Source organism: Globicephala melas, chromosome 8 (genome assembly GCF_963455315.2).
Source record: "Globicephala melas chromosome 8, mGloMel1.2, whole genome shotgun sequence".
Taxonomy (NCBI): Eukaryota; Metazoa; Chordata; class Mammalia; order Artiodactyla; family Delphinidae; genus Globicephala; species Globicephala melas.
In genome coordinates, this window is record NC_083321.1 from 65,031,083 (window position 1) to 65,055,481 (window position 24,399).

Sequence of the window (24,399 nt, forward strand, 5' to 3'; positions counted from 1 at the left end):
TACTCAAAATAAAACAAGTAACTATCTTGTTACTTGTTAAAACAGGGCAAAAAGTCCTACATTGTTCTTATTTATCCCCATGATGCCTGCCTCAATATTTATTTTCAAATAGCAAGTATAAAACATAAAATCATTTTATACTACAAAGCTACAGTAATCAAAACAGCATGGTATTGGCATAGAAACAGACATATAGATCAATGGAACAGACTAGAGAGCCCAGAAATAAACACACACACCTACAGTCAATTAATCTTCAGCAAATGAGGCAAGAATATACAATGGAGAAAAGAATGCATGTAAATCAATGAAGTTAGAACACACCCTCATACCATACACAAAAATAAACTCAAAATGGCTTAAAGAGTACCACACTAAGTGCAGTAAGTCAGACAGAGAAAGACAAATATTATATGATAGCATTTACATGTGGAATCTAAAAAAGAGTACAAATGAATTTATTTACAAAGCAGAAACAGACTCACAGACATAGAAGACAAACTTATGGTTATCAAAGGGAAGGGCAGGGGAGGGATAAATTAGGAGTATGGGATTAACAGATACACACTACCATATATAAATCAGGTAAACAACAAGGCTTTACTGTATAGCACAGGGAACTATATTCAATATCTTGTAATATCTGTAATAGAAATGAATATTAAAAATTATATATGTATATATCTGAATCACTTTGCTGTATACCTGAAACTAACACGATTTTGAAAATCAAATATACTTCAATGACATAAATAAATATATAAAATATAAAATTTACTTTCTCTTAATTTTTATGTGAAATAGGAATCTTACTTTTATTATATTTTCTTAATGTACTTTGTTTTAAACTAATTGGTTATTGTAAATTAACTCTCAGCTTAATACATTCTCTTATCCTTTGTAAATACCTTTATTTGGCTTTAAAAATTTCTGGAAAAATTATTTGTTTTTATAGTAAACAATTATATGATCTATAGAGAATAAGAGATTTATATCCTTTCTAATTTGTATGACTCTTTTCCTTCCTTTGTCCAACTGCATTGTCCAATAACTCACAAATGATGCTACAAAATAGTGGCAATAAAGGGTAGCCTTATTTTGTTTATGGTTTTAATGAGAAAACTGTTTTCTAATAAACATGGTATATCTCTATCTATTTCTACTTTATCAAAAACAGATGCTTAATTCTGATAATTTTTATAACATTTTTGGAGATTATTTGTGATTTGTCACTCTTGGTAAAATTAGGTAACAGGTTACCCAACAATAAAACATTCTTTCCTTCTGGACTAGGTTTCATTTGGTAATGGTTTATTATACTTTAATTATTCTGTTAGATTCTATTTATTAATCTTTTTTTTTTTTTTTTTTTTTTTTTGCGGTACACGGGCCTCTCACTGTTGTGGCCTCTCCTGTTGTGGAGCACAGGCTCCGGACGCGCAGGCTCAGCGGCCATGGCTCACGGGCCCAGCCACTCTGCGGCATGTGGGATCTTCCCGGACTGGGGCACGTACCCGTGTCCCCTGCATCAGCAGGCGGACTCTCAACCACTGTGCCACCAGGGAAGCCCCTTATTAATCTTTTATTTAAAATTTTTGTATCAATACCATTTTGTATTTGATCAAACACTTTAAACTATTATAGTATCAACTATATAATCATTTTTATATTGTGATAAATGCACATAAAATGTATTATTTTAACCACTTTAAAATTCATTGGCATTAAGTATATTCCCATTTTTGTGCTATATAATCACTTTAATCCTACTACTCCTAAATTTGATGTAATCCTTGAAATTATCTATTGCTAATTTTAAAAAAATTTATGTGGATGTTTTTCTTCTTTCCTTTTTGTTTCCTTTCTTTTCTTTTCATTAACTTTGATCCTTTAAACTTATGAATCATTCCTAAATTCTCATATTTGTACATCGAAGTAACCAGAAGAGTGGAAAAGAATGTCACAAATATAGCATATGTCCTTTGCCTAGAATTTTATCCTTTTCATGTCTCTTACACATTTATTTTCTTATTTGAATCTCAAAACAGTCCCTGAAGTACATGTGGGATGCCTGTTATAAACAGTGGTTCATTGTTGTACATGTGATGTAACTGATTGCAGTGCATATGGTCATATTTGGATAATGTGCAATAAAAACAAACCTTTTCTTAACTAGTTGCTTTAAAAAAACTGAATTTATCGACTTAACTTGAAGACAAACATAGCACAGCCATAAGTGCTGCACTAACATGGACATTGCTATGTTCCTAAAATTCCTTTATATTCACTAGAAATAGACTAAATATATAATTACATGTAGTGTTTCGTTGAAAGTTCTTTGGAAAGAATCAGGAATTTAGAATTCTTACATTATGTTCCTGCACAGCATTCTACTTTTCATCCTTGAGTCACCTTTTTAATTTAAAAACTATCTGATGCCCCAGATATGTTTGCCCAATAAAAACAATGTAAATGACAGTAAATAATTAAAATAACATTTAGGGATTTGGTGAATCATATTGAAGTCAGGCAAAATAATTACTGACTTGGGCCTATTCATCCTTCAGGTCTTAGCTTAAAGTACTACTTCAACAGGGAAACCATTCATAACTCTTCAGGCCAGGCGAGGCCCCCGTGTTATGTACTCCTGTATACTCTATTCATTACTTTTAAAAGGCTTTTTACGATAGAAACTAAATAAGCTTTGTATTGTTATTTATTTATTTGCGACTCATACAAATAGTGTGATTCTGGTTAATACATGATGATATATATTATATATTGTTATATAGTATACTATTAGTTTTACATATTATTAGTATATCATTAATGTTCCAGAATCCAGTACGGAAATTAAATAAGTGAAGTATCCATCATCCATAAAGTCCTGGACTGAGGCAGTGGTAAGAGACAAGTCACACAGACACAGTTTTTACCGTGTAGTATTCGTGATCAGGGATGCAGGGGACATCCCTGTGAAGTAGATTCAATAACCACTCAATAAACTTTCATTACACATTTCCTCTGAACACTTCCATCTCAGTACTGTGAAACATGCAGAAGCAGCCAAATGGTACAGAGATATAAATTACAGATCCAATTAATACACCAGAGTGATGTGATATTTTTTGGAAAATACTTTTACCTTCTGAAAGAGCAAGGAAATGTGACTTGGAAAGGACAGAGTGATCATGGTATGTGTGCAAGCGAGGAAATAACAGGTTCTTTGAGGCAGATGGAAAGGGTATTGGTTTGGCTGGCTCAGTCTCCCCAGTAGGAAAAATGAGAAATGGGGTTAGCCAGCTTTGTTCCTTCAACAATACGTGTCATTTCTAACAAGAATGGAGAAGGAGCTCTAGAGAATTTAAATATAAACGAAGAAAACTGATTTTATTATATACATAATATATATCAGATGTAACACAAACACACATAAACTGTCTTAAAATCTGGGGAATGAGCATATTATATAATCTCTCAAGGGTTCCTTTGCTTCTCAGAACCTTTGAGTAATGGGAAACCTAGACTTGAGAAGCTATCATCAACGTTTTCAGGCTTTGCCTAGCTTTACCAGATCAATCAATTATAACTATAAGCATAGTTCCTGGAAGCAGGGTTTTTTGTTTTGTTTTGTTTTTGTTTTTGTTTTTTTCGGTACGCGGGCCTCTCACTGTTGTGGCCTCTCCCGTTGTGGAGCACAGGCTCTGGACATGCAGGCTCAGTGGCCATGGCTCACGGGCCCAGCCACTCCACGGCATGTGGGATCTTCCCGGACCGGGGCACGAACCTGTGTCCCCTGCATCGGCAGGCGGATTCTCAACCACTGTGCCACCAGGGAAGCCCAACAGGGTTTTTTTTATATAATCTAAAAGGTGACCATGGGGAGTAATGATAGGCCCCACAGATGACAGAGGATGTGTAATGGGGGCTTCCTATATATAGCCTCATGCTTTAAAATCTAGCAGGTGACGCTTTGTAGTGTTTTCCACAAGTATGCTTGTCAGGCTAGCTAAAATATAAAACAGACCTATAAATGGCTCAAACAACAATAACAAAGTGTCCAGAAAATTAAATCCACAACTATATAATACAAAACTACTATATACATGACTCCATGCTGACCAGTGTGTTTGTGGGTTAGAGAAAGATTGGATTGGCATACAGGGTATAAAGAAAAAGAGAGAGAGAAAAATAAAAAAAGGAAAGAAAAGTTTCTTCCTTCTAGAATCTCCTAATCTAAGGCCTAGGAAAACCTTTCTTGTGTCTCAAGAATTCCTATCTCAAAGTGACTTTTGCAAAACTAAGGAATTACAGAATAGTAACAAGGGAGAAAAAGGAAGCTCTCTAAACTTGCTGAGAAAAATACTGTTTTCTTTGTACTACGTAGGAATGTTACAGTGCTGGTGTCATATGTTACTAGCATCATAACTTCTACCCTATGAGATTTGAACTGTAACTTTTCCTATCTAACAATGTCATTGCTCTGAAAAAAAAAAACAAGAACCCATAGACAAGTTAATTATCATTAGCATGACTAAGCCCAGCTCCTGTAACAGATAAGTCCTTAAACCTCAAAAAGACTTACCGGTTGCTCACGTTAGCAGGGACAGCAAAGCAGTTGGGGACTGAGGTGCAGGAAACGGTGTCTTTTCTGCTGAATATTAATATAGGACCCAAGTAAATTCCATCTTGTAACACTTATTTTTAATACATAATTCCCAATTATCTAGGGAGTGGGGTGGTATCAATTCTACCCACATTCTGGTCACCAGAGTTAAGTCAAATGGACCAACTTAATTCTAAGGGAAGTTGGAAGAACATAATCTTCCTTTATACCCAGGAGGAAAATGAAATGAGTGGTAGAACACCTGGCAGGGGAACTTTATCATCTAACCCACAAGAGAAGCGAAGGATCTAAGAGGCAATAACTAAACAAACAAACAACAACAACAAATAAGGTACATACCTTAACTTCTTTCCTATGTCCATTCTTGATATATTTTTCAAAACGCTGTCTTGACCCCATTTTCAGGTCCTGAGGAGAGGCCAGTCAGTTCCGCTTCAGTAGACAACTAAGTCCACACTCCCAACCTGCTCCCATATCGAGTTCTCATAATCCTGGCCACTATACACTTGTCCTAATTGTCCCAAGACCAGATACCAGTCAACCAGGGGCAGCTCCTGTGTCCTAAAGCCTGCTGAAATTATTCAAAGTAGCTAATCCTAAACTTGCTTACCCATGGAAACCACAACAAAGACACTATCCACAACTCCCCTCTTTCCTTTTGCCTCATGGCCAACTCTGGGGCTTCCCCTGAATGGCACTGTGTGTCATGCTGTGTTCTTCCCAGGGAACTGTGAGTAACAAAATGGTAAAACTCTTTCTGATTTCTCTCTCTTGATCTGTGGCTAACCTCACCATACCTCACCCAAGGTAACATGGTTAAAACACTGTTAAAAGGGTATATAAATGTTTGATCCATTTTCAGCAAAAGCATATTCAGTTTCAGAGCCCAATCCACTGACACCTCTCAGAGCATCTTATTTGGCAATATAGCACAAATAGTATGGACCCAAATGGACAAGGGAAACAAACATTTTCATCTATTATCCAAGGGAGAGAGCTGGAAACGTTGAACCAGTTGAATGTCTCTGTCCAAGCCAGTCCTTAAATGATAACACGTGCAATTTCATCAGCCTATAGCAGGATTGCACTCATCTCTGGAAAACATAGAGGAAAATATGTTTTTAACTGACAAGAATGTTTATGTTTTGATAGTTTGAAAAATACATCAAGAAGACTTCCCTGAAGTTTGTTGTAAGCTATTCCCTCTAAATTATGTGAGTATAAGTGTATCAAAGTAAGAAAATCTAATGCAAACTAAATGAAATAATTTTGCAGTTTATGAAACTAGCCGAAGGCTGGGTGCCAGTTCATTGAATAGCTTCATTCATGTCTTATTTCAGCGCATTCTTTTCTGAGTTTTATTTTTGAAGTGACTTACGATGAGGGAAGAAAAAAGGGGACAGGATATGGTTCTGCGCTAGGGTTTGCCATGAACCTATTCTGTAGCAATTGTGTTTCTGAGGCATCTGTATGACCCCAGGGAGGTTTCAGGTTTGAAATAATAACACCATGAATTACTGTGAAATATACTTATTGTATTATTAACCTAGCTCTAAAGAAATATCTCTGGTGGGAAAGTACTACTAAAATAATTTATAATTTTGATTTGTGTACTATTCACAGCCTGGAGTATTAGGTAGTACTGACTCCTCGGTCTACTAGATAAGCCATACCTGATTTGTCTAGCGCCTTTGTCTCAAATATTATTTAGCTACTTTTGCTTTTACGGAAATGCCACACCAATTTCCCTGGGGAAAGGAGAAAATAAAGGACCTCTAGATTAGTGTGCAGGTGGACATCAAGGAGCTAACCTGAGTTTGAATTCTGGATCCTAGACTTAAACAGCTCTTGCAAGCTTCATCTGATCACTTAAAACCTTTGAGGATCTGTTTCCTACCTTTAAAGTATTAACAATGATATCTGTCTTCTCTAGGGGTGTCAGAATTTAAAAAGTTAAGGCATACAAAATACTTCATATAAAGCCTTCTAGACAGGAGGTGCTACATAGTTGGAGGAATTGGGGTGAAATTCATCCAGACTGCACATTTCTACATCTTAATATCAATTTAGGTCAACAAAGGACACATGTGTCTGTCCCAGTTTATCAATGCCTTACCATCATTGATGTCACAGTCCAAAATATACCATCTCAGGCACACTCCAGAACATGTTTCTGGATACAATTAATGCTTGAGTGCTTGCCTAAGTTTTTGACACAGAAATAATTGCTTTTAGTTTAACAAAATAAAAAAATAATGTTACCATTTACTGAGCATGTACTAAGTGACTAGCACCATGATGAGCATTTTGTTTTAAATTTCAAAACAATCCCATGGGTATTCATTAGTAAATTCTTCCTCCTTCCCTCCCTCCTTGTCTCTTTCCTTCTTTTCTTCCATCCTTTCTTCTGTCCTAACACCCTGCCCCATTTTTATCTTCCACGTAGAGTTTACACAAAAAAGTATATCTGGCCCTCCTTTTGCACAAGTTAGAACTTGGTCAGAGTCTAGTTGCCTAATTTAACAACCCATGCATGCTAAAGCATTTGGTTTACAGAGTGTTCCTTTAAAAAGTGAACACATTAAAAAAGTAAATAGTAAATTTTACCATTTAAGACACCTTCAGAGGAAAACTATGTATTTTCCATGAAATTGTTGCCTAGGAAACGATGATTTCATCTTATTTTTGGCATAGAACTGTAGGTGTCTAAAAGCTCTGAATCAGTGCACAAACAGCATGAACGCAGATATTTATGAAGCCAACAAGACAGCAAGGTCGCTTCTACCTTGTGGTCTCCAGAGAGGAAATTTTGTCTAAGAACTCCTCTTTTTAAACATCTTTATTGAAGTGTAATTGCTTTACAATGTTGTGTTAGTTTCTGCTGTATAACAAAGTGAATCGTTATGTGCATACCTATATCCCGATATCTGCTCCCTCTTGCGTCTCCCTCCCACCCTCTCTAAACCACCCCTCTAGGTGGTCACAAAGCACCCAGCTGATCTCTCTGTGCTATGCGGCTGCTCCCACTAGCTAGCTATTTTACATTTGGTAGTGTATATATCTCAATGCCACTCTCTTACTTCGTCCCAACTTACCCTTCCCCCTCCCCGTGTCCTCAAGTACATTCTGTGCCTCTGTGTCTTTATACCTGTCCTGCCCCTAAGTTCATCAGAACCATTTTTTTTTAGATTCCATATATATGTGTTAGCATACTGTATGTGTTTTTCTCTTTCTGACATACTTCACTCTGTATGACAGGCTCTAGGTCCATAGACCTCATTACAAATAACTCAATTTTGTTTCTTTTTATGGCTGAGTAATATTCCATTGTATATATGTGCCACATCTTCTTTATCCATTCATCTGTTGATGAACACTTACATTGCTTCCATGTCCTGGATATTGTAAATAGTGCTGCAGTGAACATTGTGGTACATGACTCTTTTGAATTATAGTTTTTTCAGGGTATATGCCCAGTAGTGGGATTGCTGGGTCATATGGTAGTTCTATTTTTAGTTTTTTAAGGAACCTCCATACTGTTCTCCATAGTGGTTGTAACAATTTACATTCCCACGAACAGTGCAAGAGGGTTCCCTTTTCTCCACACCCTCTCCAGCATTTACTGTTTGTAGATTTTTTGATGACGGACATTCGGACCTGTGTGAGGTGATATCTCATTGTAGTTTTCATTAGCATTTCTCTAATGATTAGTGATGTTGAACATCTTTTCATGTGTTTCTTGCAATCTGTATATCGTCTTTGGAGAAATGTCTATTTAGGTCTTCTGCCCGTTTATGGATTCGGTTGTTTGTTTTTTTGATATTGAGCTGCATGAACTACTTGTAAATTTTGGAGATTAATCCTTTGTCAGTTGCTTCATTTGCAAATATTTTCTCCCATTCTGAGGGTTGTCTTTTCATCTTGTTTATGGTTTCCTTTGCTGCGCAAAAGCTTTTAAGTTTCATTAGGTCTAATTTATTTTTGTTTTTATTTTCATTTCTCTAGGAGGTTGGTCAAATAGGATCTTGCTGTAATTTATGTCATAGAGTGTTCTGCCTATGTTTTCCTCTAAGAGTTTTAGAGTGGCCTTACATTTAGATATTTAATCCATTTTGAGTTAAGTTTTGTGTGTGGTGTTAGGAAGTATTCTAATTTCATTCTTTTACATGTAGCTGTCCAGTTTTCCCAGCACCACTTATTGAAGAGGCTGTCTTTTCTCCACTGTATACTCTTGCCTCCTTTATCAAAGATAAGGTGACCATATGTGCATGGGTTTATCTCTGGGCTTTCTCTCCTGTTCCATTGATCTATATTTCTGTTTTTGTGCCAGTACCATACTGTTTTGATTACTGTAGCCTTGCAGTATAGTCTGAAGCCAGGGACCTGATTCTTCCACTTCTGTTTTTCTTTCTAAATATTGTTTGGCTATTCAGGGTCTTTAGTGTTTCCATACAAATTGTGAAATCTTTTGTTCTAGTTCTGTGAAAAATGCCATTGGTAGTTCGATAGGGATTGCACTGAATCTGCAGATTGCTTTGGGTAGTATGGTCATATTTCCAATGTTGGTTCTTCCAATCCAAGAACATGGTATATCTCTCCATCTGTTGGTATCACCTTTAATTTCTTTCATCAGTGTCTTACAGTTTTCTGCATACAGGTCTTTTGTCTCCTTAGGTAGGTTTATTCCTAGGTATTTTATTCTTTTTGTTGCAGTGGTAAATGGGAGTGTTTCCTTAATTTGTCTTTCAGATGTTTCAACATTAGTGTATAGGAATGCAAGAGATTTCCGTGCACTAATTTTGTATCTTGCTACTTTACCAAATTCATTGATTAGCTCTAGTAATTTTCTGGTAGATTCTTTAGGATTCTCTATGTATAGTATCATGTCATCTATAAACAGTGACAGTTTTACTTCTTCTTTTCCAATTTAGATTCCTTTTATTTCTATTTCTTCTCGATTGCTGTGGCTAAAACTTCCAAAAGTATGTTCAGTAATATTGGTGAGAGTGGGCAACCTTGTCTTGTTCCTGATCTTGGAGGAAATGTTTTCAGTTTTTCACCATTGAGAATGATGTTGGCAGTAGGTTTGTCATATGTGGCCTTTATTATGTTGAGGTAGGTTCCCTCTATACCTACTTTCTGGAGAGTTTTTTTTATCATAAATTGGTGTTGAATTTTGTCTAAAGCTTTTTCTGCATGTATTGAGATTATCAAATGGTTTTTATCCTTCAATTTGTTAATATGGTGTATCACATTGATCTGCGTATCTTGAAGAATCCTTGCATTCCTGGAATAAACCCCACTTGACCATGGTGTATGATCCTTTTAAGGTGCTGTTGGTTCTGTTTGCTCGTATTTTGTTGAGGATTTTTGCATCTATGTTCATCACAGGTATTGGCCTGTAGTATTGTTTTTTTGTGACATCTTTGTCTGGTTTTGTATCAGGGTGACGGTGGCCTCATAGAATGAGTTTGGAAGTGTTCTTCTCTCTGTTATATTTTGGAAGAGTTTGAGAAGGATATGTGTTAGCTCTTTTCTAAATGTTTGATAGAATTCGCCTGTGAATTCATCTGGTCCTGGGCGTTTGTTAGTTGGAAGATTTTTAATCAGAGTTTCAATTTCAGTGTTTGTGATTGGTCTGTTTATATTTTCTATTTCTTCCTGGTTCAGTCTTGGAAGGATGTGCTTTTCTAAGAATTTGTCCATTTCTTCCAGGTTGTCCATGTTATTGACATATAGTTGCTTGTAGTAATCTCTCATGATCCTTTGTATTTCTGCAATGTCAGTTGTTACTTCTCCTGTTTCATTTCTAAATCTGTTGATTTGAGTCTTCTCCCTTTTTTTCTTGATGAGTCTGCCTAGTGGTTTATGAATTTTGTTTATCTTCTCAAAGAACCAGCTTTTAGTTTTATTGATCTTTGCTATTGTTTCCTTCATTTCTTTTTCATTTCTGATCTGATCTTTATGATTTCTTTCCTTCTGCTAACTTTGGGGTTTTTTTATTCTTCTTCCTCTAATTGCTTTAGATGTAAGGTTAGGTTGTTTATTTGAGATGTTTCTTGTTTCTTGAGGTAGGATTGTATTGCTATAAACTTCTCTTTTAGAACTGCTTTTGCTGCATCCCATAGGTTTGAGTTGTTGTGTTTTCATTGTCATTTGTTTCTGGGAAATTTTGATTTCCTCGGTGATCTCTTGGTTATTTAGTAGTGTATTGTTTAGCCTCCATGTGTTTGTAGTTTTAACAGTTTTTTTCCCTGTAATTGATATCTAGTCTCATAGCGTTGTGGTCAGAAAAGATACTTGATAAAATTTCAATTTTCTTAAATTTACCAAGGTTTGAGTTGTGACCCAAGATATGATCTATCCTGGAGAATGTTCCATGAGCACTTAAGGAGAAAGCGTATTCTGTTGTTTTTGGATGGAATGTCCTATAAATATCAATTAAGTCCATCTTGTTTAATGTATCATTTAAAGCTTTTGTTTCCTTATTTATTTTCATTTTGTATGATCTGTCCATTGGTAAAAATGGGGTGTTAAAGTCCCCTACTATGATTGTGTTACTGTCAATTTCCCCTTTTATGGCTGTTAGCATTTGCCTTATGTATTGAGGTGCTCCTATGTTGGATGCATAAATATTTACAATTGTTATATCTTCTTCTTGGACTGATCCCTTGATCATTATGTAGTGTACTTCTTTGTCTCTTGTCTTTATTTTAAAGTTTATTCTGTCTGATATGAGAATTGCTATGCCAGCGTTCTTTTGATTTCCATTTGCATGGAATATTTTTTCCATTCCCTTACTTTCAGTCTGTATGCGTCCCTAGGTCTGAAGTGGGTCTCTTGTAGACAGCATATGTATGAGTCTTGTTTTTGTATCCATTCAGCCAGTCTATATCTTTTGGTTGGAGCACTTAATCCATTTGCATTTAAGGTAATTATTGATATGTATGTTCCTATTACCATTTTCTTAATTGTTTTGGGTTTGTTTTTGTAGGTCTTTTCCTTCTCTTGTGTTTCCTACCTAGAGAAGTTCCTTTAGCATTTGTTGTAAAGCTTGTTTTGTGGTGCTGAACTCTTAACTCTTGCTTACCTGTAAAGGTTTTAATTTCTCCTTCAATTCTGAATGAGATCCTTGCTGGGTAGAGTAATCTTGGTTGTAGGTTTTTTCCGTTTCCTCACTTTAAATATGTCCTGCCACTCCCTTCTGGCTTGCAGAGTTTCTGCTGAAAAAGTAGCTGTTAACCTTATGGGGATTCCCTTGTATGTTATTTGTTGTTTTTCCCTTGCTGCTTTTAATATTTTTTCTTTGTATTTAATTTTTGACAGTTTGATTAATATGTGTCCCGGTGTGTTTCTCTTTGGGTTTATCCTGTTTGGGACTCTCTGAGCTTCCTGGACTTGATTGACTATTTCCTTTCCCATGTTAGGGAAGTTTTCATCTATAATTTCTTCACATATTTTCTCAGGCCCATTCTTTTTCTCTTCTTCTTCTGGGACCCCTATAATTCGAATGTTGTTGCGTTTAATGTTGTCCCAGAGGTCTCTGAGACTGTCCTCAGTTCTTTTCATTCTTTTATCTTTATTCTGCTCCCTGGCAGTTATTTCCCCCATTTTATCTTCCAGCTCACTTATCCATTCTTCTACTTCAGTTATTCTGCTATTGATTCCTTCTAGAGTATTTTTAATTTCAGTAATTGTGTTGTTTGTCATTGTTTGTTTGCTCTTTAGTTCTTCTAGATCCTTGTGAAATGTTTCTTGTATTTTCTCCATTCTGTTTCCAAGAGTTTGGATCATCTTTACTATCATTACTCTGAATTCTTTTTCAGGTAGGTTGCCTATTTCGTCTTCATTTATTTGGTCTGGTAGGTTTTTACCTTGCTCCTTCATCTGTAACATATATTTTTTGTCATTTCTTTTTCTTTCTTTCTTTCTTTTTTTTTTTTTTTTTTTGATGGGTGGTGCTGTATCCCTGTCTTACTGGTTGTTTGGCCTGAGATGTCGAGCACTGGAGTTTTCAGGCAGTTGGATAGAGCTGTCTTGGTGCTGAGATGAGGACCTCCAGGAGGCCTCACTCTGATTGATATTCTCTGGTGTCTGAGGTTCTCTGTTAGTCCAGCAGTTTGGATTTGGAGCTCCCACCATAGCAGTTCAGGCCCGACCTCTGGCCTGGGAACCAAGATCCTGCAAGCTTCGTGGTGCAGTTAAAAAAAAAAAAAAGGAAGAAAGAAAGAGAAAAAGGAGCAGTACAATATCAAAGAACTGAAGACAAAGTAAAGTTAGAAAGATAAAAAATATATTAGGAAAAATAAAACTATAATTGAAACAACAGCAACAAGGTAAAATAAAATCACAACAATAATAGAAAAAAAAAATAGAGGGGTTGGGGAACAAGTCAAAAGGAGAAATCACTAACAAAGTATAAAGAATAAAATAAAATTAGATAAATAAAAGATTTATTAGGAAAAATAAACATATAAAAAAATCAGCAGCAATGAATCAACAAGGTAAAACAGAACCTTAATGTAAAAGAGGGGGAAAAAAAAGAAACAAAGCTCTGGCTACGGGGGTGGAGTTTATGTGGGGGTGGAACTTAGGCAGGGGCAGGGTTTAGGTGGGGCAGGACCTAGGCAGTGGGGGTGACATTTGAGCATGGGGCAGGGCCTAGGCTCAGGACCCACATAGCTGGATAAGGCCCTGGGGGCGGGGCCTAGGTGGGGCGACGTTCAAGCGTGGGACGGGGCCTCTGCTTAGGACCTGTGCAGAAGGGGAGAGGCAACACGTGGAAAGGAGGGCCTCCAGAGTGTGGAGTTCCGGAGTTTGGAGGTAGGGCCCTGGGTGAGGGTGTGTGGGTGGGGTTTAGTCCCAGTGCATTGGAGGGGGGGTCTCAGAGGGGGTCTCCGAGTGTAGAGGTAGGGCCCTGGGTGGGGGTGTAGGGGCGGGGCTTGGGCTCTGTGCAGCAGGAGGGAGGCTCCGAGGGCAGAGGATTAGGCCCGGAGCCCAGCAGGCTCCCTGGTGCCTAAGTGGACAGGGAAAGCACTGGCCGCGTTCCTTTCTGTTCCTCCTTCCCCCCTCCACCATCTCCCCCAGGGTGTTCCCTTGCCCCACTGGACCCCTAACGGTGCGTGGGTCCCACTGGGTGCCCGAACTCCTCCCCTCCCCCAGCGCCCCCTCAGGGGTGCCGGTCCCGGAGGTCTGGTCTTTATTTTTATTTTTGCTCCCCCTTCCCTCCTTCCCACTCCCTCAGGACCCGCCCGGCTGGAGGGGGCCTCAGTGGGCAGAGGATCAGGCCCGGGATCTCAGTAGGCTCCCGGGGGCCCAAAGGGGCAGGGGAGACCTGGCCACGCTCCCCTTTGATCCTCTGACCTCTCAATGGTCCCCCAATTTCCCCCTTCGGGTGTGGGATCCCTCCCCTCCCCCAGCCGCATCTCAGGGGCGCCAGTCCCGTCCCGCTTCCACTTCTCCTCCCCCTTAACTCCCCCCAGGCCCCACGTCCTACCGGGTTGCTGGCGGTTCCTCCTGTCCCCTTAGGTGTCTGTGGTCCCCCCTCTAAGAATTTTTTGAGAGATCAGCTGGATAAGAACATCCCTAGGAGAAAGTAAGAAGGATTTAAGTAGATATTTTTCCAAAGAAGATATAAAAATGTCCATTAAATACACTAAAGATGCCGGGAGGAGCTGGGGCGGGGGCAGCCACAGAGGTGGCAGCAGAGTCAGGGATTTGGTCTTTGGTGCCAAAAGAGTACTGGACCCCCAGTGGGACGAAAGACATTAAAAACATTTTTTTTAATGCTCAACACCACTAATCATCAGAGAAATGCAAATCAAAACCCTAGTGAGGTATCACCTCATGCCAGTTTGGATGGCCACTATCAAAAAAACAATAAGTGTTGGTGAGGATGTGGAGAAAAAGGAACCCTTGTTGATGGGAATGTAAAATGGTGCAGCTGCTTTGGGAACCAGTATGGAGATTTCTTTAAAATTTAAAAATAGAATAACCATGTAATCCAGCAATCCCACTTCTGGGTATTTATCCAAAAGAATAATAATAAAAAAAATCTCAAAGAGATATTTGCACATCCATGTACATTACAGCATTATTTAAAATAGCCAAGCATGGAAACAACCTAAGTGTCCATCAATGAATGAATGGATAAAGAAAATATATATTGGGCTGGCCAAAATGTTCTTTCAGTTTTTTCCGTAAAATGGCTCTAGTAGCACTTAGTTGTCTTTAACTTCATTCAGAACAATTTTGTTAGATTGTACTGTGACAGCTGTCATATCAGCGTGCATTTTAAAAAAAACTTATCAAAATTGGTGAGTTTTTATGTAGCCATTTTAATATTGGAGATGGAAGAAAAACAACATTTTCAGCATATTTTATTTTATTTTTTCAAGAAAGGTAAAAACGCAACTGAAATGCAAGAAAAGATTTGTACAGTGTGTGGAGAAGGTGCTGTGACTGATCGAACGTGTCAAAAGTGGTTTGCGAAGCTTCATGCTGGAGATTTCTCACTGGATGATGCTCCACAGTCGGGTAGACCAGTTGAAGTTGATAGCAATCAAATTGAGACATTAACTGAGAATAGTCAACATTTTACCACGCTGGAGGTAGCCGACATACTCAAAATATCCAAATCAAGCATTGAAAATCATTTGCACCAGCTTGGTTACGTTCATTGCTTTGATGTTTGGGTTCCACAAAAGTTTAGCGAAAAAAAACTTCTTGACCTTATTTCCGCATGCTATTCTCTACTTAAATGGAATGAAAATATTCCATTTTAAAACAAATTGTGATGGGCATTGAAAAGTGGATACTGTAGAATAATGTGGAACGGAAGAGATCGTGGGGCAAGCGAAATGAACCACCACCAACCACAACCAAAGGCAAGTCTTCATCCAGAGAAGGTGATGTTGTGTATATAGTAGGATTGGAAGAGAGTCCTCTGTTATGAGTTCCTTCTGGAAAACCAAATGATTAATTCCAACAAGTACTGCTCCCAGTTAGACCAACTGAAAGCAGCACTTGATGAAAAGCGTCTGGAATTAATCAACAGAAAATGCATAATCTTCCATCAGGATAACGCAAGACTGCATGTTTCTTTGATGACCAGGCAAAAACTGTTACAGCTTGGCTGGGAAGTTCTGACTCATCTGCCATATTCACCAGACACTGCACCTTTGGATTTCCATTTATTTCAGTGTTTACCAAATTCTCTTAATGGAAGAAACTTCAATTCCCTGGAAGACTGTAAAAGGCACCTGGAACAGTTCTGTGCTCAAAAAGATAAAAAGTTTTGGGAAGATGGAATTATGAAGTTGCCTGAAAAATGGCAGAAGGTAGTGGAACAAAATGGTGAATACGTTGTTCAATAAAGATCTTGGTGAAAATGAAAAATGTGTCCTTTCCCCCCCCCCTCTTTAAAGTCAAAGGAACTTTTTGGCCAACCTAATATTTTATATACATTATATATATAGTATGTATATATATACATATATATGACTATTATTCAGGCTTCAAAAAGGAAATCCTGTCATATACTACAACATGGATGAACCTTAAGGACATTATGGTGAGTGAAATAATTCCGTAGCTAAAAGACAAAAATTGCAAGATTCCGCTTATATGAGGTATCTAAATTAGTCATAGAAACAGAAAATAGAAACGTGGTTGCCAGTGAGGGGAGAAGGGAATAATTGCAAAATGTCACCAGGGAACGTTTTGGGCTGTAGTAAGATTCTATATCTTGATTGTGGCAGGGTTTACACAACTACATACAGTTGGCCAAGTTATATAAATACTACAAGATGATCCCTGTGAATACTAGATAAACCTAACAGCAGTTGAAGGATCATACACAGTGAATTCAGGAATTCCTTCATCTGAGTCAAAGCTCACCTCTTTCCAATCAGTGTGACCTCAAGGGTCTTATACAGTGTGTGGTTCTCATTTTTCTCATCTGTAAAATAATGGTCATAAAAGTTACCTCTGTGTAGAGCTCTTTTGGCACAGTGTTTGACATCTGCACATAATAGATTCTATTCTAATTTCCCTTCCCTTCCCTTTAAGCCGGTATTTTTCAAAGTATGACTTTTGGACTTCTAGCATCAAAATCCTGTTGTATATTAAAATGCAACCCCTGAGAATAAGATTGCAGAAAGTACATTTTAACAAGTGCCGAAATCGAGCTTACCGTGTTACTGTGATACCCTCAGGCCCCACTTGTTCCCAGCCTCTGCAACCCTTCTTTTCCACAAGCCAAATTCCCACCTGAAGGATCTTCCTCAATCTCTAAGAATGATTTTAATCTTAAATCATGAAGGACTTGTTTTATGTTTTGGTTTTTTTTTCCCCTAAGTGTCATTAGTAGACTTCCTGTATTAGAATATCTTGGGGGTGCTTGTTTAAAATCCAGATGTTTGAACCACAATCCATTCCCTCCAAATTATAATTTCTGGGGGTAGGAATTCAGAAATCTGCATTTAAACAAGCTTCCTAGGTAATTCTTATAAACTTTGAGAACTATAGCCAAACCCAGCAATCACACCTACCCAAAGCGAGACTAATCTTGGGCCCGGTTTTGCTAATTCAATTCATATCTACTGTCCTGTGCCTGGTTTTCACTTCTAAGCAGCAGGAATGGAGGACTTCATTGTATTTGTAATGGAAGATTCTGGCCCCAACCTACAGTCCAGTGACCAGATTCTGATTCCTACTGATATTTCTTTATTCTGAAAGTGTTTATGGAGCAACTAATCTAAGCGTTAGGGATACAGCAGTGACAACAGAAAAAGAAAAAGCCACGCTTTCCTGGTTTTCTAGTAGCATATACAGACAATTAACAAAATTAAGCAATTAAACATAGCCTGTTAGATGATTAAACGTTATGGAGAAAAATGAAACACTAAAAGAAATAGAAGTGGGAAGATTATAATTTTAAATAGGATGATCGGGAAAGGTGTAATGAGAAGGTGTTGATCGACCTGCTACCTTAGCTTCCTAATGTGGTCTAATGAAAAATAATCCTTTTGTTACTAATGTCCTGCCTACACTTTTTGGGGGAGCATGCCAATAATTGAATGGGTCACTGCCTGATATGGACTGTTGGTCTAAGCCCACCACCTGAAGTCTCTCACCATAGCCTTCAGATGTCAAATTCTGGGATGGGACTTGCTTTCCTAAAGCCTGGAGCTGGGTCTGGCTATGAGGTCTGTCCCATGACATTTTTCTCAGTTTGGCCATTACCAACCCTACCTAGAGATGATAGAGTCACCTGGATTTGATGAGCTAATTGCAGTGATAGACTCCTACCAGAAGAGGGTAGCAGAGGGTTGCAGAGTAAAAGCTGCTGCCGGCCTAGATCTTCCCCCACAGCTCTTGTTCAAACAAAGCACTAAGGTAGTCAAAGTCAAGAGGTGAGTTCACTGGGGAAAGCATTGGCTTCAGCAACATCTTTTGTAAGAGCTGGGACTGGTATGGAATTGCACATGCCCTGGAAAAAAAGAGAGAGCACGGTATATGAAAGTGACAATTTTGATACACTTTTCTAACAAGCTCTCTTACCTACTAACAAACATTCAATTTCTTGCTAAGTAACATAGATGCCATGACATAAATGTCTGTCCCTACTGTGGCCCCTCTTTACTCCTTCCCTGTTAAATTCCACTCCATTAACAACACAATGGCTTCTAAGTGTTCTGAGAGAGCTTAAGACTCAAACATTTTTTCCTTCTCTGGTAAACGTTTATTCATCTTGAGTCCCAGCTTAAGTTGAGCCTATACAGAATTAAAACTGGAGTCTCAGAGCCTCCCTTAATTTGAGAATAACATGAAGGCAGGAACGAGACCACTGTGTGGGGTTCTTCTCTGCAATCCCAGCAACTAGCCCAGTGCCTGGTACCTTAGAGACACTCATTGCTATTTATTGCAAGACTTCATATTATTACAAAAGGCAATTAGCCCAGATGGCAATTTTTATTTATTTTATTGATTTAGTTTTTTGTGGTACGCGGGCCTCTCACTGTTGTGGCCTCTCCCGTTGCGGAGCACAGGCTCCGGACGCGCAGGCTCAGCGGCCATGGCTCACGGGCCCAGCCGCTCCGCGGCATGTGGGATCTTCCCGGACCGGGGCACGAACCCGTGACCCCTGCATCGGCAGGCGGACTCTCAACCACTGCGCCACCAGGGAAGCCCCAGATGGCAATTTTTAAAGTTCTTCTTTCTAAAAAGGGGATGTGGTATGACAAATTTCATTTCTACCTTATGCTCAGCCGAAACCAGACACGAAGCCTCCTTTGTCAGCAGTACCAAGCAGGAAGCCTCTCACCTACTGATCTCTTTGGGCAGCAACCTGACAGTGACACTGAACAAATGAAGATTCAGATGCATTAGAGGAAAGCAGAATGTCCTTAAAATGATCATCCCCCTGACCCTTGGTCCAAACAAGGCCAAAAGTCAGTAGTATCCTCTGTGCTCCTGATCGCTAGGATACTGCCGCCTGTCAGCTACAGCAAAGTTACCAACATCTCTCCCAGGATGAGAACTAACAGAATTCTGGGCAAAAAGCAAGATAATATTCTTGGCTCCCAGGGCCAAATATATGAGAAAGGCAAAGGAATAGAATTCATTGAGTTTTTTGCTTTCCATGCTTTCCATGCTTAGTTTTTATAACACATCTGTAGAAAGATATTATTATTTTCCTCATTCTTAGGAGGCAGTAAAGAGAGATAAAAAGACTCATTCAAGGTCACTTATCAGGTCTGTTGATGTTAGGGTCCATGTTTTTTTCTGTTCCTCCATGCTTCAGTAAAAAGTAACCCATGTGTCATGTTTTAAAATCTACAAAATATATTGATTTTCTAATTTATTCATCACCAGCACTATATTGGACAGATAAAATATTAGTTCTCTCTTTGGACAGATGAGGATACTAAGGCGAGAATGGGAGCATATGAATTTTGACTATAAATCCTATCTTCTTTAAACAGATGGCCTGCCCTTGTAGAGTAGGTCAGGCTGCTCAACTTATAACTAAGAACAGGCCAACAGGTCTTTACAAGATAAGATCTGTCCTTTTAGTCTTAGATGGGTGCTTAATAGCAACTCAAACTGCCCATACATAAGGTGATTAAAAACATACAAAATTGCATTTCCTTTACTCAAAATGCTGAAAAGACATCAAAAATAAACACAAAATAATCACGGTCCTTGCTGCTTTCTAACGTGTGAAGAGGATGGGGAGGGAGGTGGCCGTGACATTATTATCAGATAAGGAGGTGAGCAACAGAAAGCAAGTGGTGGGGCAGTCCAGTTGTTTGGTGGAGTACATTAATGAATTTTTAATGATAAGGTTATACAAACCTGAAATTTAGGACTGAGTTTGGCAGTAGGGTCTAATAAGAGCTAAATTTGTTACAGAAGAAAATCACGGGATGTGCCTTGTTTTGTTTGAATTAACACTAAACAGCAACAAAGGAAAAATCCTGAAATTCACACAGAAAACTATATTGAATAGACATGAAGTCCAAGGTGAAAGGTGACTATAACAATTGACCTCCCTCAGAATTTCAGAAATATTGGAGAAGAAATTTGTTATGCAGTGGGGGTCGGGGGGGCTTGTCAAGTTAATTCAATCCAGGTATTAAGAAGAAAGGAGAGCCTAATTGATGTCTAGATTATACCTGCAGTCCACAGTATGACGTCCCAGTGTTTATTGAGCAATTACTATGTGTCAGCTTTGTTTAATGTATTTTCCATACATGGTTTTATCCAATTCTCATAACTCTATTAAGTGAATAAAAGGATCATCAACATGTTACAAATGAACAATGAGACTTAGAGATATTATGTAATTTCTCTCAAAATCCCATGGGAAATAATCAGAATCAGGATAGGATCAGCTAGGTCTACTTGATTCTGGTGACTGTGACCTTAAAAATTGTTCTACTCCATAATTTCAAGAACTTGAAAATATAATTATAGTTAGAGCAGAAACTTTTTAACTCTAAGGTATTCATTAATTTAGATTCAACTCTGTCACAAAGAGTTAACATGACTTCCAAGAAATATGCTAATAGAGCCATTAGTTAGAATGCTCCCTTATTATCACCAGTTAAAATATAATCTAAACAAGTTATTCTAATGAAATTCTCTCACAGTTTGCAAACTCCTCTTCATTATACCCAGGAAGTAAATGTATATGTCAAGGAAAAGCTTAGGTTCCTATTTAACTTTTAGAAATTTTAACTTCCAAGGATAAATTAGTATGATAGAATTATTTAACAAAAAACTCTCAGGTTTTTTGCATTTATATCGTGGAAGCAGCCTCAAATATGTAAAGGGATAGTGATGCTTTTATACCTAAAGGTAATTTGGAAATATTCAATTCAATAAGCTGGCCTTTGAGCTGGGCTCTGACTGGTTGGCCAGTGGGATTGGTGATAAGAGAAAGGGATCAAAAATAAATAGAGGGACTTCCCTGGTGGCACAGTCGTTAAGAATCCTCCTGCCAGTGCAGGGGACACGGGTTTGATCCCTGGTCCGGGAAGATCCCACATGCCACAGAGCAGCTAAGCCCCTGTGCCACAACTACTAAGCCTGCGCTCTAGAGCCTGCAAGCCACACCTACTGAGCCCGTTTGCCACAACTACTGAAGCCCACACCCCTACAGCCGTGCTCCGCAATGAGAAGCCACTGCAATGAGAAGCCCACGCACAGCAACAAAGAGTAGCCTCCGCTCTCCGCAACTAGAGAAAGGCCGTGCGCAGCAACAAAGGCCCAATACAGCCAATAAATAAATAAACATTAAAATAAATAAATAGAATATTTGGGTCCTCTCCAGGAGGAATTTATACTTCAAATAACAAGTCTAGGGCTTCCCTGGTGGCGCAGTGGTTGAGAGTCCGCCTGCCGATGCGGGGGACACGGGTTCGTGCCCCAGTCTGGGAAGATCCCACATGCTGCGGAGCGGCTGGGCCCGTGAGCCATGGCCACTGAGCCTGCGCGTCCAGAGCCTGTGCTCCGCAACGGGAGAGGCCACAGCAGTGAGAGGCCCGCATACTGCAAAAAAAAAAAAAAAAAAAGAAGCCTAGTTGCTTACATATTAAATAACTGGGGAATTTTTCAAGAAAATCCACTAGGAAATGATAATATGATGCTAAAATAACACAAATAACTAACAATTAATGAGTGATTTCTATTGCCAGGCACTAAGGAAGAAAATTTCCTTATATTATTGTACAACAGCTTTATAAAGTCTTTATTATTTATTTCCATTTTACCAATGAAGAAAGAGATTCTGTCATGGGCATGGAGATAAGGGGAAGGAGAGGGAAGGGCTTGCAGTCTGAATCCAGGAGCCAATAGCCCCCTTTACTCCCAACCTGGAATCTAGTGAGCCTTTGTATTAGTATTATCTTCTAGAGTGAATGGGGTTACTTTCACCTACCAAAATCATCCTCATGTAGCGTCTCCTATATCTTAATCATTCTAGAAGGGCTTTGTTGGATGGTTAGTAGATCAGCCATGAGTGTTTTGGGATGCAAGTAAATAAACTTTGTTAACTAGTGACTTAAAATACATGAATTATGACTCTCATATAACAAGCATCTTGTAATAAGATGCTGATGATATGGTTCAAAGACTCAATGAAAACAGAGTGAACACCTCTGTCATTGTATCATTCTCCTGGCTTGGTCTCCTCTTCACATGGAGGCTGCCTCAACTTCAGGCATCATATTGGCATCCATAACAGTATGAATGAGTAAAGGGATAAGTTCATCTTTGTGGGTCTCCAGGTAGCTATAAGAGTAATAATATTAATAACTATAATAAGAGCAGTAATAATAACTTTGATGTATTTGTAGCTGCACATGTGGTAGGTTGTATAATATTTTTCCACAGATTTTCTTACATAATCCTTCTGACAATTCTAGGAACAAATATTATTATCTTCATTTTACATACGATAAGGTTGAGACCCAGAAAGGTAACATCTTATCTTCAAGGTCATATAGTTAGTAAGAAGGAAAAGCACAGTTCCAGATCTGTCCTTTCTGGCTTTCACTGTGATGCTCTTAATCCTATGCTGTACTGATTTTTATAAGCATTGAATGAGTGATTGAATATATTTGTGTGTAACTATACTTCAAAACCTCTTTCAGATGCCACATTCTCCATCATGCCCTTCATGGTCTACTCTTCTTTTAAGATTCCTCTTTCCCTCTTTTCAATTTCTGTTTATTTGTTACATCTCTATGGCATCTTAGCCATCATTCTATCAGGCTCATTTGCCACATTTCATTTTTTCTTATATTCTGTTGTAAGAACCTGTTGAACAGGGTCCACACCCATTATTAAGCTCAAGCTTGTGGTAGGTGTGTAGTGAATGTGTGCTGAGAAGTCAACTGAAACTCTCTGCCTGGCCCTGCTGCCTGCTGTTTTATGAACTGTGCTGGAATCTGGGATTCAATTTGCCTGAGTCCAATTGCTTGGCCTCTCTTTTGCCATTGCTAGATGTGCCGGTCACGAAACATAATTTATAATCTCTGGAAATATAAATGGGATTCAGCAATTTTATAATATTTAACTAGCCCAACCAATAATCTCCGGAGTGGAAAATACAGCTTTTTTTTTTCTGCACAAATAAAAATTCAGTCCCATATATTAAATCAAGGGGTCTGTTTTTGTGATATGTTAAATATTTGTATTTTAAGGTAACAGTACATTTAGAAACAGTATCATAAAAATTGTCACTTTCTAGTTGCATGTTACATCTCTTTATTCTAGAACTTAAGTTTATTAAGTGTTTATTGTATATTTCCTATTCATCAGATATCCTGAGAGTGCTGTCTCATCTGTTCATTCTTTCCTTAACCCAGAAAATATTTAATAATAACACCTATTCCGTACATGACACTATAGGTAGAACTGGAAATAAAGAGATATTGTAGTATTACAGATATCAGGAAGAATTATATTCAAGGTACATTAGCAGGCAAAGGAATGAGCCAATTTTCTTGAAAACATTATAGAAGCCATTATAGAAAACATTATAGAAGACAAAATATTTGAAGACGGATGAGAAGGAATTTGTTAGCTGGACAAGAAGACAATAGGATAAAGGAAAAATCATATATAAACATATCAAAAATATGACACATTGGGGAAATATGAGTAATTCTATGTGGGTAAAGTATGGATTGCAACACTAGAGTGATGGAAGCAGAGTTGACTTAGCAGGTGGGCAGTAAATCACAGTACATCTCACTTACCCAGTTAAGGTTCCTGTAGTCCTGTAAGGAATAACTGAGTGCAAATCAAACAGCAAAAGCCATGTTTAGTTGCTACTGTTGTTCAATGGTTATAATGGATTCTCCCATCTCCTGCTTTGTTTTTCATCTGGTGAAGCAATAAGACAGGGTGATGCTCAGACCAGCTATACCACACACCATTACTTTGCATAAGTGGTGTATTAATTATCTATTTTTGGCTAATAAAGTACTCCCAAACTTATCAACTTAAATCAGCATTTTTTTCCCACACAGTTTCTGACAACCAGAGATCCTGGAGCAGATTAAGTGAATATTTTGGATTCAAGGGCTGTCATGAGGTTTCAGTCAAGCTGTCAGGTAGGACTGTAGTCATCTGGAGGCTTGACATGGGCTAGAGAATCTCATTCAAATATCAGTTCCATAGCATTGCCCATGACATAGTAGGTGGTTTCCCCTAGTGGAACGAGAGATAGAGGGGGAGAGAGAAAAGAAAAAGAATAT